Here is a 13,801-nt window from a genome sequence, read left to right on the forward strand (position 1 = left end):
CCAGAAATAAACTCCCCTTCAGAAACCAAATTCCAAGATATCCAGAAATGGAAATGTTTTCACACACATGTGATTATGCGCAGAGGTCCACCCTACCAGCCAACCTCAGAGCTCAACGCAAGAACACATGAATGCACATACATTTGCACACATCCAGAGATAAACTCACCCCAAAGAATCCAAATTCCAAGAAATCGAGCCGTGGCAATGCTTGCACATACATGTGATTATGCGCAGAGGTCCACCCTACCAGCCAACCTCAGAGCTCAACGCAAGAACACATGAATGCACATACATTTGCACACATTCAGAGATAAACTCCCCCTCAGAAACCAAATTCCAAGATATCCAGAAATGGAAATGTTTGCACACACATGTGATTATGCGCAGAGGTCCACCCTACCAGCCAACCTCAGATCTACACGCAGGCACACATGAATGCACATACATTTGCACACATCCAGAGATAAACTCCCCCTCAGAAACCAAATTCCAAGAAATCGAGCTGTGGCAATGCTTGCACACACATGTGATTATGCGCAGAGGTCCACCCTACCAGCCAACCTCAGATCTCCACGCAAGCACACATGAATGCACAAACATTTGCACACATCCAGAAATAAACTCCCCCTCAGAAACCAAATTCCAAGACATCCAGCCGTGGCAATGCTTGCATACACATGTGATTATGCGCAGAGGTCCACCCTACCAGCCAACCTCAGATCTCAACGCAGGAACACATGAATGCACAAACATTTGCACACATCCAGAAATAAACTCCCCCTCAGAAACCAAATTCCAAGACATCCAGCCGTGGCAATGCTTGCATACACATGTGGTTATGCGCAGAGGTCCACCCTACCAGCCCACCTCAGATCTCAACGCAGGAACACATGAATGCACATACATTTGCAGACATCCAGAAATAAACTCCCCCAGAGAAACCAAATTCCAAGATATCCAGAAATGGAAATGTTTGCACACACATGTGATTATGCGCAGAGGTCCACCCTACCAGCCAACCTCAGATCTCAACGCAGGAACACATGAATGCACATACATTTGCACACATCCAGAGATAAACTCACCCCAAAGAAACCAAATTCCAAGAAATCGAGCCGTGGCAATGCTTGCACACACATGTGATTATGCGCAGAGGTCCACCCTACCAGCCAACCTCAGATCTACACGCAGGCACACATGAATGCACATACATTTGCACACATCCAGAGATAAACTCCCCCTCAGAAACCAAATTCCAAGAAATCCAGCCGTGGCAATGCTTGCACACACATGTGATTATGCGCAGAGGTCCACCCTACCAGCCAACCTCAGATCTCCACGCAAGCACACATGAATGCACATACATTTGCACACATTCAGAGATAAACTCCCCCTCAGAAACCAAATTCCAAGATATCCAGAAATGGAAATGTTTGCACACACATGTGATTATGCGCAGAGGTCCACCCTACCAGCCAACCTCAGATCTCCACGCAAGAACACATGAATGCACATACATTTGCACACATTCAGAGATAAACTCCCCCTCAGAAACCAAATTCCAAGGTATCCAGAAATGGAAATGTTTGCACACACATGTGATTATGCGCAGAGGTCCACCCTACCAGCCAACCTCAGATCTACACGCAGGAACACATGAATGCACATACATTTGCACACATCCAGAGATAAACTCCCCTTCAGAAACCAAATTCCAAGAAATCGAACCGTGGCAATGCTTGCACACACATGTGATTATGCGCAGAGGTCCACCCTACCAGCCAACCTCAGATCTCAACTCAGGAACACATGAATGCACATACATTTGCACACATCCAGAGATAAACTCACCCCAAAGAAACCAAATTCCAAGAAATCGAGCCGTGGCAATGTTTGCACACACATGTGATTATGCGCAGAGGTCCACCCTACCAGCCAACCTCAGATCTACACGCAGGCACACATGAATGCACATACATTTGCACACATCCAGAGATAAACTCCCCCTCAGAAACCAAATTCCAAGAAATCGAGCTGTGGCAATGCTTGCACACACATGTGATTATGCGCAGAGGTCCACCCTACCAGCCCACCTCACATCTCCACGCAAGCACACATGAATGCACATACATTTGCACACATCCAGAGATAAACTCCCCAACAGAAACCAAATTCCAAGAAATCCAGCCGTGGCAATGCTTGCACACACATGTGATTATGCGCAGAGGTCCACCCTACCATCCAACCTCAGATCTCAGCGCAGGAACACATGAATGCACATACATTTGCACACATCCAGAAATAAACTCCCCAACAGAAACCAAATTCCAAGAAATCGAGCTGTGGCAATGCTTGCACACACATGTGATTATGCGCGGAGGTCCACCCTACGAGCCAACCTCAGATCTCAACGCAGGAACACATGAATGCACATACATTTGCACACATCCAGAGATAAACTCCCCCTCAGAAACCAAATTCCAAGATATCCAGAAATGGAAATGTTTGCACACACATGTGATTATGCGCAGAGGTCCACCCTACCAGCCAACCTCAGATCTCCACGCAAGCACACATGAATGCACATACATTTGCACACATCCAGAGATAAACTCCCCCTCAGAAACCAAATTCCAAGAAATCGAGCTGTGGCAATGCTTGCACACACATGTGATTATGCGCAGAGGTCCACCCTACCAGCCAACCTCAGATCTCCACGCAAGCACACATGAATGCACATACATTTGCACACATTCAGAGATAAACTCCCCCTCAGAAACCAAATTCCAAGATATCCAGAAATGGAAATGTTTGCACACACATGTAATTATGTGCAGAGGTCCACCGTACCAGCCAACCTCAGATCTCAACGCAGGAACACATGAATGCACATACATTTGCACACATCCATAGATAAACTCACCCCAAACTAAACCAAATTCCAAGAAATCGAGCCGTGGCAATGTTTGCACACACATGTGATTATGCGCAGAGGTACACCCTACCAGCCAACCTCAGATCTCCACGCAAGCACAGATGAATGCACATACATTTGCACACATCCAGAGATAAACTCCCCCTCAGAAACCAAATTTCAAGAAATCGAGCCGTGGCAATGCTTGCACACACATGTGATTATGCGCAGAGGTCCACCCTACCAGCCAACCTCAGATCTCAGCGCAGGAACACATGAATGCACATACATTTGCACACATCCAGAGATAAACTCGCCCCAAAGAAACCAAATTCCAAGAAATCGAGCCGTGGCAATGCTTGCACACACATGTGATTATGCGCAGAGGTACACCCTACCAGCCAACCTCAGATCTACACGCAGGAACACATGAATGCACATATATTTGCACACATCCAGAGATAAACTCCCCTTCAGAAACCAAATTGCAAGAAATCCAGCCGTGGCAATGCTTGCACACACATGTGATTATGCGCAGAGGTCCACCCTACCAGCCAACCTCAGATCTCCACGCAAGCACAGATGAATGCACATACATTTGCACACATCCAGAAATAAACTCCCCAACAGAAACCAAATTGCAAGAAATCCAGCCGTGGCAATGCTTGCACACACATGTGATTATGCGCAGAGGTCCACCCTACCAGTCAACCTCAGATCTCAACGCAGGAACACATGAATGCACATACATTTGCACACATCCAGAGATAAACTCCCCTTCAGAAACCAAATTCCAAGAAATCGAGCCGTGGCAATGCTTGCACACACATGTGATTATGCGCAGAGGTCCACCCTACCAGCCAACCTCAGATCTCCACGCAAGCACAGATGAATGCACATACATTTGCACACATCCAGAGATAAACTCCCCCTCAGAAACCACATTCCAAGAAATCGAGCCGTGGCAATGTTTGCACACACATGTGATTATGCGCAGAGGTCCACCCTACCAGTCAACCTCAGATCTACACGCAGGCACACATGAATGCACATACATTTGCACACATCCAGAGATAAACTCGCCAAGAGAAACCAAATTCCAAGATATCCAGAAATGTAAATGTTTGCACACACATGTGATTATGCGCAGAGGTCCACCCTACCAGCCCACCTCAGATCTCCACGCAAGCACACATGAATGCACATACATTTGCACACATCCAGAGATAAACTCCCCTTCAGAAACCAAATTCCAAGAAATCGAGCCGTGGCAATGCTTGCACACACATGTGATTATGAACGGAGGTCCACCCTACGAGCCAACCTCAGATCTCAACGCAGGAACACATGAATGCACATACATTTGCACACATCCAGAGATAAACTCCCCCTCAGAAACCAAATTCCAAGATATCCAGAAATGGAAATGTTTGCACACACATGTAATTATGTGCAGAGGTCCACCCTACCAGCCAACCTCAGATCTACACGCAGGCACACATGAATGCACATACATTTGCACACATCCAGAGATAAACTCCCCAACAGAAACCAAATTCCAAGAAATCGAGCCGTGGCAATGCTTGCACACACATGTGATTATGCGCAGAGGTCCACCCTACCAGCCAACCTCAGATCTCCACGCAAGCACAGATGAATGCACATACATTTGCACACATCCAGAGATAAACTCCCCCTCAGAAACCAAATTTCAAGAAATCGAGCCGTGGCAATGCTTGCACACACATGTGATTATGCGCAGAGGTCCACCCTACCAGCCAACCTCAGATCTTAGCGCAGTAACACTTGAATGCACATACATTTGCACACATCCAGAGATAAACTCACCCCAAAGAAACCAAATTCCAAGAAATCGAGCCGTGGCAATGCTTGCACACACATGTGATTATGCGCAGAGGTACACCCTACCAGCCAACCTCAGATCTCCACGCAAGCACAGGTGAATGCACATACATTTGCACACATCCAGAAATAAACTCCCCAACAGAAACCAAATTCCAAGAAATCCAGCCGTGGCAATGCTTGCACACACATGTGATTATGCGCAGAGGTCCACCCTAGCAGCCAACCTCAGATCTCCACGCAAGCACAGGTGAATGCACATACATTTGCACACATCCAGAAATAAACTCCCCAACAGAAACCAAATTCCAAGAAATCCAGCCGTGGCAATGCTTGCACACACATGTGATTATGCGCAGAGGTCCACCCTACCAGTCAACCTCAGATCTCAACGCAGGAACACATGAATGCACATACATTTGCACACATCCAGAGAAAAACTCACCCCAAAGAAACCAAATTCCAAGAAATCGAGCCGTGGCAATGTTTGCACACACATGTGATTATGCGCAGAGGTCCACCCTACCAGCCCACCTCAGATCTCCACGCAAGCACACATGAATGCACATACATTTGCACACATCCAGAGATAAACTCCCCTTCAGAAACCAAATTCCAAGAAATCGAACCGTGGCAATGCTTGCACACACATGTGATTATGCGCAGAGGTCCACCCTACCAGCCCACCTCAGATCTCCACGCAAGCACACATGAATGCACATACATTTGCACACATCCAGAGATAAACTCCCCTTCAGAAACCAAATTCCAAGAAATCGAGCTGTGGCAATGCTTGCACACACATGTGATTATGCGCAGAGGTCCACCCTACCAGCCCACCTCAGATCTCCACGCAAGCACACATGAATGCACATACATTTGCACACATCCAGAGATAAACTCCCCCTCAGAAACCAAATTCCAAGATATCCAGAAATGGAAATGTTTGCACACACATGTGATTATGCGCAGAGGTCCACCCTACCAGCCAACCTCAGATCTACACGCAGGAACACATGAATGCACATACATTTGCACACATCCAGAGATAAACTCCCCTTCAGAAACCAAATTCCAAGAAATCGAACCGTGGCAATGCTTGCACACACATGTGATTATGCGCAGAGGTCCACCCTACCAGCCAACCTCAGATTTCAACGCAGGAACACATGAATGCACATACATTTGCACACATTCAGAGATAAAATCCCCCAGAGAAACCAAATTCCAAGAAATCGAGCCGTGGCAATGCTTGCACACACATGTGATTATGCGCAGAGGTCCACCCTACCAGCCAACCTCAGATCTCAACGCAGGAACACATGAATGCACATACATTTGGACACATCCAGAAATAAACTCCACCTCAGAAACCAAATTCCAAGATATCCAGAAATGGAAATGTTTGCACACACATGTGATTATGCGCAGAGGTCCACCCTACCAGCCAACCTCAGATCTACACGCAGGCACACATGAATGCACATACATTTGCACACATCCAGAGATAAACTCCCCCTCAGAAACCAAATTCCAAGATATCCAGAAATGGAAATGTTTGCACACACATGTAATTATGTGCAGAGGTCCACCCTACCAGCCAACCTCAGATCTCAACGCAGGAACACATGAATGCACATACATTTGCACACATCCATAGATAAACTCACCCCAAACTAAACCAAATTCCAAGAAATCGAGCCGTGGCAATGTTTGCACACACATGTGATTATGCGCAGAGGTACACCCTACCAGCCAACCTCAGATCTCCACGCAAGCACAGATGAATGCACATACATTTGCACACATCCAGAGATAAACTCCCCCTCAGAAACCAAATTTCAAGAAATCGAGCCGTGGCAATGTTTGCACACACATGTGATTATGCGCAGAGGTCCACCCTACCAGCCAACCTCAGATCTCAGCACAGGAACACTTGAATGCACATACATTTGCACACATCCAGAGATAAACTCACCCCAAAGAAACCAAATTCCAAGAAATCGAGCCGTGGCAATGCTTGCACACACATGTGATTATGCGCAGAGGTACACCCTACCAGCCAACCTCAGATCTCCACGCAAGCACAGATGAATGCACATACATTTGCACACATCCAGAAATAAACTCCCCAACAGAAACCAAATTCCAAGAAATCCAGCCGTGGCAATGCTTGCACACACATGTGATTATGCGCAGAGGTCCACCCTACCAGTCAACCTCAGATCTCAACTCAGGAACACATGAATGCACATACATTTGCACACATCCAGAGATAAACTCACCCCAAAGAAACCAAATTCCAAGAAATCGAGCCGTGGCAATGTTTGCACACACATGTGATTATGCGCAGAGGTCCACCCTACCAGCCAACCTCAGATCTACACGCAGGCACACATGAATGCACATACATTTGCACACATCCAGAGATAAACTCCCCTTCAGAAACCAAATTCCAAGAAATCGAGCTGTGGCAATGCTTGCACACACATGTGATTATGCGCAGAGGTCCATCCTACCAGCCCACCTCACATCTCCACGCAAGCACACATGAATGCACATACATTTGCACACATCCAGAGATAAACTCGCCCCAAAGAAACCAAATTCCAAGAAATCGAGCCGTGGCAATGCTTGCACACACATGTGATTATGCGCAGAGGTACACCCTACCAGCCAACCTCAGATCTACACGCAGGAACACATGAATGCACATATATTTGCACACATCCAGAGATAAACTCCCCTTCAGAAACCAAATTGCAAGAAATCCAGCCGTGGCAATGCTTGCACACACATGTGATTATGCGCAGAGGTCCACCCTACCAGCCAACCTCAGATCTCCACGCAAGCACAGATGAATGCACATACATTTGCACACATCCAGAAATAAACTCCCCAACAGAAACCAAATTGCAAGAAATCCAGCCGTGGCAATGCTTGCACACACATGTGATTATGCGCAGAGGTCCACCCTACCAGCCAACCTCAGATCTCCACGCAAGCACAGATGAATGCACATACATTTGCACACATCCAGAGATAAACTCACCCCAAAGAAACCACATTCCAAGAAATCGACCCGTGGCAATGTTTGCACACACATGTGATTATGCGCAGAGGTCCACCCTACCAGTCAACCTCAGATCTACACGCAGGCACACATGAATGCACATACATTTGCACACATCCAGAGATAAACTCGCCAAGAGAAACCAAATTCCAAGATATCCAGAAATGTAAATGTTTGCACACACATGTGATTATGCGCAGAGGTCCACCCTACCAGCCCACCTCAGATCTCCACGCAAGCACACATGAATGCACATACATTTGCACACATCCAGAGATAAACTCCCCTTCAGAAACCAAATTCCAAGAAATCCAGCCGTGGCAATGCTTGCACACACATGTGATTATGCGCAGAGGTCCACCCTACCATCCAACCTCAGATCTCAGCGCAGGAACACATGAATGCACATACATTTGCACACATCCAGAGATAAACTCCCCAACAGAAACCAAATTCCAAGAAATCGAGCCGTGGCAATGCTTGCACACACATGTGATTATGCGCGGAGGTCCACCCTACGAGCCAACCTCAGATCTCAACGCAGGAACACATGAATGCACATACATTTGCACACATCCAGAGATAAACTCCCCCTCAGAAACCAAATTCCAAGATATCCAGAAATGGAAATGTTTGCACACACATGTAATTATGTGCAGAGGTCCACCCTACCAGCCAACCTCAGATCTACACGCAGGCACACATGAATGCACATACATTTGCACACATCCAGAGATAAACTCCCCAACAGAAACCAAATTCCAAGAAATCGAGCCGTGGCAATGCTTGCACACACATGTGATTATGCGCAGAGGTACACCCTACCAGCCAACCTCAGATCTACACGCAGGAACACATGAATGCACATACATTTGCACACATCCAGAGATAAACTCCCCCTCAGAAACCAAATTCCAAGATATCCAGAAATGGAAATGTTTGCACACACATGTAATTATGCGCAGAGGTCCACCCTACCAGCCAACCTCAGATCTCAACGCAGGAACACATGAATGCACATACATTTGCACACATCCAGAGATAAACTCCCCCTAAGAAACCAAATTCCAAGAAATCGAGCTGTGGCAATGCTTGCACACACATGTGATTATGCGCAGAGGTCCACCCTACCAGCCAACCTCAGATCTCCACGCAAGCACACATGAATGCACATACATTTGCACACATCCAGAGATAAACTCGCCAAGAGAAACCAAATTCCAAGATATCCAGAAATGTAAATGTTTGCACACACGTGTGATTATGCGCAGAGGTCCACCCTACCAGCCAACCGCAGATCTACACGCAAGCACACATGAATGCACATATATTTGCACACATCCAGAGATAAACTCCCCTTCAGAAACCAAATTCCAAGAAATCGAGCTGTGGCAATGCTTGCACACACATGTGATTATGCGCAGAGGTCCACCCTACCAGCCCACCTCAGATCTCCACGCAAGCACACATGAATGCACATACATTTGCACACATCCAGAGATAAACTCACCCCAAAGAAACCAAATTCCAAGAAATCGAGCCGTGGCAATGTTTGCACACACATGTGATTATGCGCAGAGGTCCACCCTACCAGCCAACCTCAGATCTACACGCAGGCACACATGAATGCACATACATTTGCACACATCCAGAGATAAACTCCCCTTCAGAAACCAAATTCCAAGAAATCGAGCCGTGGCAATGCTTGCACACACATGTGATTATGCGCAGAGGTCCACCCTACCAGCCAACCTCAGATCTCCACGCAAGCACAGATGAATGCACATACATTTGCACACATCCAGAGATAAACTCCCCCTCAGAAACCAAATTTCAAGAAATCGAGCCGTGGCAATGCTTGCACACACATGTGATTATGCGCAGAGGTCCACCCTACCAGCCAACCTCAGATCTACACGCAGGAACACATGAATGCACATATATTTGCACACATCCAGAGATAAACTCCCCTTCAGAAACCAAATTTCAAGAAATCCAGCCGTGGCAATGCTTGCACACACATGTGATTATGCGCAGAGGTCCACCCTACCAGCCAACCTCAGATCTCCACGCAAGCACAGATGAATGCACATACATTTGCACACATCCAGAAATAAACTCCCCAACAGAAACCAAATTTCAAGAAATCCAGCCGTGGCAATGATTGCACACACATGTGATTATGCGCAGAGGTCCACCCTACCAGCCAACCTCAGATCTCCACGCAAGCACAGATGAATGCACATACATTTGCACACATCCAGAGATAAACTCACCCCAAAGAAACCACATTCCAAGAAATCGAGCCGTGGCAATGCTTGCACACACATGTGATTATGCGCAGAGGTCCACCCTACCAGCCAACCTCAGATCTCAGCGCAGGAACACATGAATGCACATACATTTGCACACATCCAGAGATAAACTCACCCCAAAGAAACCAAATTCCAAGAAATCGAGCCGTGGCAATGTTTGCACACACATGTGATTATGCGCAGAGGTCCACCCTACCAGCCAACCTCAGATCTACACGCAGGCACACATGAATGCACATACATTTGCACACATCCAGAGATAAACTCCCCTTCAGAAACCAAATTCCAAGAAATCGAGCCGTGGCAATGCTTGCACACACATGTGATTATGCGCAGAGGTCCACCCTACCAGCCAACCTCAGATCTCCACGCAAGCACAGATGAATGCACATACATTTGCACACATCCAGAGATAAACTCCCCCTCAGAAACCAAATTCCAAGATATCCAGAAATGTAAATGTTTGCACACACGTGTGATTATGCGCAGAGGTCCACCCTACCAGCCAACCGCAGATCTACACGCAAGCACACATGAATGCACATATATTTGCACACATCCAGAGATAAACTCCCCTTCAGAAACCAAATTCCAAGAAATCGAGCTGTGGCAATGCTTGCACACACATGTGATTATGCGCAGAGGTCCACCCTACCAGCCAACCTCAGATCTCCACGCAAGCACAGATGAATGCACATACATTTGCACACATCCAGAGATAAACTCCCCCTCAGAAACCAAATTTCAAGAAATCGAGCCGTGGCAATGCTTGCACACACATGTGATTATGCGCAGAGGTCCACCCTACCAGCCAACCTCAGATCTCAGCGCAGGAACACATGAATGCACATACATTTGCACACATCCAGAGATAAACTCGCCCCAAAGAAACCAAATTCCAAGAAATCGAGCCGTGGCAATGCTTGCACACACATGTGATTATGCGCAGAGGTACACCCTACCAGCCAACCTCAGATCTCCACGCAAGCACAGATGAATGCACATACATTTGCACACATCCAGAAATAAACTCCCCAACAGAAACCAAATTCCAAGAAATCCAGCCGTGGCAATGCTTGCACACACATGTGATTATGCGCAGAGGTCCACCCTACCAGTCAACCTCAGATCTCAACGCAGGAACACATGAATGCACATACATTTGCACACATCCAGAGATAAACTCCCCTTCAGAAACCAAATTCCAAGAAATCGAGCCGTGGCAATGCTTGCACACACATGTGATTATGCGCAGAGGTCCACCCTACCAGCCAACCTCAGATCTCCACGCAAGCACAGATGAATGCACATACATTAGCACACATCCAGAGATAAACTCACCCCAAAGAAACCACATTCCAAGAAATCGAGCCGTGGCAATGTTTGCACACACATGTGATTATGCGCAGAGGTCCACCCTACCAGTCAACCTCAGATCTACACGCAGGCACACATGAATGCACATACATTTGCACACATCCAGAGATAAACTCGCCAAGAGAAACCAAATTCCAAGATATCCAGAAATGTAAATGTTTGCACACACGTGTGATTATGCGCAGAGGTCCACCCTACCAGCCAACTGCAGATCTACACGCAAGCACACATGAATGCACATATATTTGCACACATCCAGAGATAAACTCCCCTTCAGAAACCAAATTCCAAGAAATCGAGCTGTGGCAATGCTTGCACACACATGTGATTATGCGCAGAGGTCCACCCTACCAGCCCACCTCAGATCTCCACGCAAGCACACATGAATGCACATACATTTGCACACATCCAAAGATAAACTCCCCAACAGAAACCAAATTCCTAGAAATCCAGCCGTGGCAATGCTTGCACACACATGTGATTATGCGCAGAGGTCCACCCTACCAGCCAACCTCAGATCTCCACGCAAGCACACATGAATGCACATACATTTGCACACATCCAGAAATAAACTCCCCAACAGAAACCAAATTCCAAGAAATCGTTCCGTGGCAATGCTTGCACACACATGTGATTATGCGCGGAGGTCCACCCTACGAGCCAACCTCAGATCTCAACGCAGGAACACATGAATGCACAAACATTTGCACACATCCAGAGATAAACTCCCCCTCAGAAACCAAATTCCAAGATATCCAGAAATGGAAATGTTTGCACACACATGTAATTATGTGCAGAGGTCCACCCTACCAACCAACCTCAGATCTACACGCAGGCACACATGAATGCACATACATTTGCACACATCCAGAGATAAACTCTCCCCAAACTAAACCAAATTCCAAGAAATCGAGCCGTGGCAATGTTTGCACACACATGTGATTATGCGCAGAGGTACACCCTACCAGCCAACCTCAGATCTACACGCAGGCACACATGAATGCACATACATTTGCACACATCCAGAGATAAACTCACCCCAAAGAATCCAAATTCCAAGAAATCGAGCCGTGGCAATGCTTGCACATACATGTGATTATGCGCAGAGGTCCACCCTACCAGCCAACCTCAGATCTCCACGCAAGCACACATGAATGCACATACATTTGCACACATCCAGAGATAAACTCCCCAACAGAAACCAAATTCCAAGAAATCGAGCCGTGGCAATGCTTGCACACACATGTGATTATGCGCAGAGGTCCACCCTACCAGCCAACCTCAGATCTCAACGCAGGAACACATGAATGCACATACATTTGCACACATCCAGAAATAAACTCCCCTTCAGAAACCAAATTCCAAGAAATCGAGCCGTGGCAATGCTTGCACACACATGTGATTATGCGCAGAGGTCCACCCTACCAGCCAACCTCAGATCTCAGCGCAGGAACACATGAATGCACATACATTTGCACACATCCAGAAATAAACTCCCCAAGAGAAAACAAATTCCAAGATATCCAGCCGTGGCAATGTTTTCACACACATGTGATTATGCGCAGAGGTCCACCCTACCAGCCAACCTCAGATCTCCACGCAAGCACACATGAATGCACATACATTTGCACACATCCATAGATAAACTCCCCAACAGAAACCAAATTCCAAGAAATCGAGCCGTGGCAATGCTTGCACACACATGTGATTATGCGCAGAGGTACACCCTACCAGCCAACCTCAGATCTACACGCAGGAACACATGAATGCACATACATTTGCACACATCCAGAGATAAACTCCCCCAGAGAAACCAAATTCCAAGATATCCAGAAATGGAAATGTTTGCACACACATGTGATTATGCGCAGAGGTCCACCCTACCAGCCAACCTCAGATCTCAACGCAGGAACACATGAATGCACATACATTTGCACACATCCATAGATAAACTCACCCCAAACTAAACCAAATTCCAAGAAATCGAGCCGTGGCAATGTTTGCACACACATGTGATTATGCGCAGAGGTACACCCTACCAGCCAACCTCAGATCTACACGCAGGAACACATGAATGCACATACATTTGCACACATCCAGAGATAAACTCCCCCTCAGAAACCAAATTCCAAGATATCCAGACATGGAAATGTTTGCACACACATGTAATTATGCGCAGAGGTCCACCCTACCAGCCAACCTCAGATCTCAACGCAGGAACACATGAATGCACATACATTTGCACACATCCAGAGA

Source organism: Rhamphochromis longiceps, linkage group LG11 (genome assembly GCF_057381845.1).
Source record: "Rhamphochromis longiceps isolate RC_006_pf linkage group LG11, R_longiceps_female_GT1.1, whole genome shotgun sequence".
NCBI lineage: Eukaryota > Metazoa > Chordata > Actinopteri > Cichliformes > Cichlidae > Rhamphochromis > Rhamphochromis longiceps.